Consider the following 6,107-nt stretch of genomic DNA (forward strand, 5'->3'; position numbering starts at 1 on the left):
GGTTCCATTTTCTCGTCTGCAAAGTGGGAACAATTAAGTTATCCGCAATGTAGATGATTCTTAAATTAACCCACATAGGGACCGGACCCGTAGCCCAGTGGTTGGGTTCACGTGCTCTGCTTCGGGGGCCCAGGGTTTTGCCGATTAGGATCCTGGGCGTGGACCAAGCACCAGTCATCGGGCCATGCTGAGGTGGTGTCCCACATGCCACAAGTAGAAGGACCCACAACTAAAAATACACAACTATGTACCAGGGGGCTTTGAGAAGGAAAAATAAAATCTTATTAAACAATTAATAATAAATAAATTAACTCACGTAAAACAGTTAAAACCGGGCTTAGCCGTACTAAGCACTCAGTGAATGCCAGTAGCTTTTATGGCTTGTTTAACAAACAGCAATGGGGCATCTACTGCGTGCCTGATGCCGTGCCAGGCCCTGGGAACACAGAGGTGACCGAGACTGCCCCTGTTCCCGTCCCCGAAGAACAGATATTAAACCTACAAATAAATATGTGATGACAAGTATGACAAGGGCTGTGAAGAAAAATTTCAGAAACCATAAGGGCTATAAACGGAAGCCTGCTGTCAACCGTGGGGTGTGAGCAGAGTGCTCATGGAAGGTTTCTAACTAGCTTACCCCCTCATCACTCCCACACCAACCCATCTTACTCCTCTCTAATCTCCTCCTCTCTCCCCCACTTCGTTCTGTCTCAGCCACATTATCCTCCTTGCAGTTTCCAGAACACACCTGGCACATTGTACCTCAGGGCCTTTGCACCTGCTATTCCCTCTGCATGGAATGCTCTTTCCCTTGATGTCCACATGGCTGACTTACTCACATCCTCCAGGTCTTTGCTCAAAGGGCACCTTCTCAGGGAGGCCTTCCCTAGCCACCAAATGAAATTCACCCCCCCCCACACACACACACAGAAACACACTACACTGTATCACCCTTCCCTGCCTTATTTTTCTTCAGAGCCCGTGTGACCATCTGACATACTGAATATTTGACTTATTTTGTTTAGAAGGTCAACTCCACACAGACAGGGATTTTGTCCATTTTATTCTCTACTGTATCTGTAATGCCTGCTACTGTGCCTGGCACACAGTAGGGGCTTAATAAATGTTTGTTGAGAGAGTGAATAAGCAGGGGAGGGAAATGATCACATGTGCATTTTGAATCCATAAGCCCCTTAAGGTGCCCCGTGGCACATGAAATGGAAGGACTAAGACTCGCAAACAGTCAGGAGCCAGTCAGTGGCTGCGGCTAGGGTTGTGGAGAGAACTATATGACTTAGTCCTTGTGACAGTCCTGTGCATGACATGCTTTTATTATCCCGTTTTCAGATGGAAAAGCAGGTTCAGAGAGGTGAGGCGAGTTGCCCAAAGCCCATTTTATTCCAGCTTCTGTGTGTCTATGTCTGTATGTCCGAGAGATTCTGGAGTGGATTTGGGTGGAGAAGGAAAGAGATTTTAGCAGGGATTAGAGACAAGAGCTCTGCTGATAGGACCCCAGGGCTCAGCCAGAGAGACGGGAGGCGGGAGGCTGGGGGCCACACCAAGCTTGTGACTTCCTTCCTAATCGCCTCACTTTCTTTCATTCATTCATTCATTCGATCATTCATTCGCTCATCACAGTTTCTCTGAGCCCCTGCTCTGTGCACGCCCTGTACTCGGTGGCACAAAGCACACAGCAGTGACCGGGACAGCCTCAGCCCTGCCCTCTAGGGGGTCGCAATCCGGTAGGGGAGACAGACCCGGCTCCAGACAGGGAGGACCCAGAGTGGGCAGGACTGTGATGGGAGTGGGCTGGGGCACAGACCTGACCTAGCTGTAAAGCCTTGGGCCCATTTTTCTCTGAGCCTCAGTTTCGTCCCCTCTAAAATGGGGATGTGATATCCACATCAACAAATGACATTTACTAGACAGCCGTACAAATGAGAATATACTTCCAAAGTCAGATAAAGCCTCTAAAAGTGGATCTCAGGGAGCTGCTAGAACTCAGAATGGTGGTGACAGTGGGAGTGGGGGTGGAGCCAGTTAATGAGGTTGCTGACTTGACCTTGAGCCTTAACTGAAGAATCGCACAATGGGAAAAGCTACACACACAGAGATGCTCCTTGCGCTGCCACGTACAAGAACAAACTGCAAAGGGTAAACACACGTGACGTCGGATGGTTGGGAGCAAGTCATGGTGACGCCTTCCGTTTCAGAGGACTTGGCTGCATTTGGCCCCATCTGGCTGCTCACTCCTCTGCTTTCCACTTGCCTCCAATGATGGCCTCTATACCTGCAGCATCGTCTCCTGCACCGTGCCTGCCTCACTCCTGCTGCTCACCTTCAGGTCTCAAAGAGATGTCCTCTCCTCCAGGAAGCCCTCCCTGACCGCCCAGGCTGGGTCATGTCCCCTCTCTGGGCTCCCCCACCCCAGCCCTGGTTACTCTATTAAAGTGGGAGGGAGGACATCTTCAAACCAAGAAGATAATAAAATGAAATTAAGTATTGAACTTACATGTGCCAAGCACTGTGCTCAGCATCCTGCCACCTGCCGATGTCATCTCCCACTGTCCTCTCCCTAACCCACTCCTCCCAGCCACACTTACCTCCCGGCCCTTCCACCCAAGCTCCTGGCCTGCATTAGTCGGCGAATCTGTATAACAAATTATTCCCCAAATGTAACAGTTGACAACGACAGCATTTATCATCTCACGGGTTCCAGAGGTCAGGAATTGAATGAAGCTGAAGTTGTCCCAGCTCAGCAGGGAAAATGAGCCTCTGCTAAGCTCACCAGGTGGCTGCTGGCAGGATGCATTTCCTGGCTGGCTGTTGGCCAGGGGGCCACTCTCAGGTCCCTGGTGTGTGGGCCTCTCTGAGGGCAGCTGGCTTTATCGAAGTAAGAAAACCAGAGGAGACAGGGAGAGAGAAGTGAGCAAGAAAGAAGCTATTGTCTTTTTTTTTTTTTAAAGATTGGCATCTGAGCTAACATCTGTTGCCAATCTTCTCTGTTTTTTTTTTTTTTCTTCTTCTCCCGGAAACCCCCCAGTACATAGTTGTATATTCTAATTGTAGGTCCTTCTAGTTTGGCATGTGGGATGCCGTCTCATCATGGCCTGATGAGCGGTGCCAGGTCCACACCCAGGATCCGAACCAGTGAACCTGGAAGCAGAGTACATGAACTTAATCACTCAGCCACAGGGTTGGCCCTGAAGTCATTGTCTTTTATAACCTAATGCTAGAAGGGACAGTCCATCCCTTTTGCTGTATTCTTCCTTAGAATCCATCACTACATCAGCCCATGGTGAAGGGAGGGGTTACTCAAGGGGGTGAACACCAGGAGGCAGGAATGATTGGGAGCCATCTTAGAATGACTGACTCCAGGGGCCAGCCTCGTGACATAGTGGTTAAGTTCAGGCACTCTGCTTTGGCAGCTCAAGGTTCGTGGGTTTGGATCCCAGGGGCGGACATATGCACTGCTCCTCAAGCCATGTTATGGAGGCATCCCACATACAAAATAGAGGAAGATGGGTACAGATGTTAGCTCAGGGCCAATCTTCCTCACCAAAAAAAAAAAGAATGACTGACTCCTGGCCTTTGCTGCTCCATCTAGAAGGCTCTTCCCCCAGATCTCTGCATGGCTTCCTCCCTTACGCCCCTCTAGCTTTCCTCAAAGGTCCCCTCCTCAGAGAGGCATTCCCTGACCACCTTATTTAAATGTAATACTGCCTGGGCAGGCTGAATAATGATCCCCAAAGACCTCGAGGCCCTGATCTCTGGAACCTATGAATGTTCCCTTATATGGCAAAAGGGACTTGGCAGGTGGGGTGAAGTTAAGGATCTTGAGATATCCAGATATGCCCTAAATGTAATCGTGAGTGTCCTTATAAAGGGAGATTCGACAGCAGGACAGAAGCAGAGGCAATGTGACACTGAAGCAAGATGCTAGGCTGCAGGCTTTGAAGACAGAGGAAGGGAGCAGAGCCAGGGAATGTCAGGAATGCAGCTGAGAAGCCGGAAAAGGCCAGGCAGGAACCGGATTCTCCCTCACAGCCTCCGCAGGGAGAGCGGAGGGCGGCCCCGCCAACACCGTGATTTCAGCAGGTACAGCAGCCACAGAAAACGAGTATGTCTCCCATTTGGGCACAATATATCTACCTCTCCTGCTTTAGTTTTTTCCGTAACAGTGAGCAGCATCTGATACAACGTATTTTTTGTTTGTTACTTTGTTTATTGTCTGTCTCTTCCACTAGAAGGTCAGCTGTACAAAAGCAGGAGCGCTTTATAACTGTTTCTTAAGGACAATTTCAAACGGACACAAAAGTGGAGAGAATAGTGTAATGAAGCCCCACATAGACTCAGCTTCATCACCATTCAACTCACAGCTGATCTCGCTTCGTCTACACCCCAACCACTGCTCCTCTCATCAGTCGATTATTTTGAGGCAAATCCCAGACACTGTATCAGTTCATCCAGAACTATTTCAGAAGGTATCTCTAAACGTAAGGACTCTGTAAAGACAACCACAGTATCATTAGCAGACCGCAAGAGGTAGTAATAATTGCTTAATAGCATCAAAGGTCCAGACAGTGCTTGAATTTGCGGGCAGAGGCCTTTGTCTCCCTGTGCACCTGTTCGCCTTTGCTACTTCATGTGGCAAAAAGGACTTTGCAAAGGTGAGTAAGTTAAGGATCTGGAGATGAGGAGATTACCCTGGATGATCTGGATGGCCCAATGTCCTCACAAGGGTCCTTACAAGTGAAAGAGGGAGGCCAGAGAAGGAGATGTGACAACGGAAGCAAGAGACGGGAGCGATGCAGGTACCGGCTTTGAAGATGGAAGGGGCCATGAGCCAACGCATACAGGCAGCTTCTAGAAGCTGGAAAAGGCAGGGAAAGAATTCTTCTTCCCTGGGGTCTCCAGAAAGGAACTCAACATGGCGGACACCTTGATTTTAGTTCTGTGAGACCCGTGTTTTCCAGGCTGTAAGATAATCCATGTGTATTGTTTGAGCCTCCAAGTTTGTGATAATCTGTTACAGCAGCAATGGGAAACGAATACAGATTTTGGTACTGGAAGTGGGGTGCTGCTGTCACAAATACCTAAAAGTGTGGAAGTAGATTTGGAACTGGGCCATGGGCAGAGGCTGGAAGAGTGTTGAGAAGATAATGGAATTAGCCTAGATTGCCTCGAACAGACTGTTAGTAGAAATACGGATGTTAACAATTCTGCTAGTGAGGACTCGGAAAGAAATAAGGACCGAGGTAGAGAAAACCTCTATCATCATAGAGAAAACCAAAACCGTCATAAACAAACTGCTGGTGGAAATCCATGCGGCCTCTAGAAACTGGAAAAGGTGAGGAAACAAATTGTCCCCTACAGCTTTGAAAGGAACACAACCCTGACAACTCCAAGTTTGTGTTTAAGCCACCAAGTTTGAGGTCATTTGTCACAGCAATAATAGGAAATTAACATATCTCTGTTATGAGAAAGAGAGACCAGACTAGTGTAAACATGTACAAAATAAAGAAACCCAGAAGAAACAAACATTATATAGGAGGAAGGAAGAAAGCTACAAAACAAACATAAAAACACCTGTAACTGAAATTTTTTTTTAGGTATGCTTTTTTTGGTGAGGAAGATTGGCCCTGAGCTAACATCTGTTGCCAATCTTCCTTTTTCTTTTCTCCCCAAAGCTGCAGTACATAGTTGTCTATCCTAGTTGTAAGTCATTCTAGTTCTTCTATGTGGGACGGCACCACAGCACGGCTTGATAAACGGTGCCATGTCCGCACCCAGGATCCAAACCAGCAAAACCCTCGGATGCCAAAGCAGAGTGAACAGACTTAACTACTTGGCCACAGGGCCAGCCCCCTGAAATGTAAATTTTAATGGAAGGATTAGAAGATAAACTCAAGGAGACTTTCCAGGAAAGGAAAATCGACAAAGGGATGGAAAATAGTCATGAAAAGATAAGAAAATTGAAGGCTCAACCCAGAAGATCCAACATCCAAATGATAAAAATTCTAGAAAAAGAGAGCAAGAAAATGAAAGGGAAGAAATCAACACAGACATAAACAAGAAAATTTTCCAGAACCAAAGGGCCTGAATCT

This window comes from Equus asinus, chromosome 26 (genome assembly GCF_041296235.1).
Source record: "Equus asinus isolate D_3611 breed Donkey chromosome 26, EquAss-T2T_v2, whole genome shotgun sequence".
Taxonomy (NCBI): Eukaryota; Metazoa; Chordata; class Mammalia; order Perissodactyla; family Equidae; genus Equus; species Equus asinus.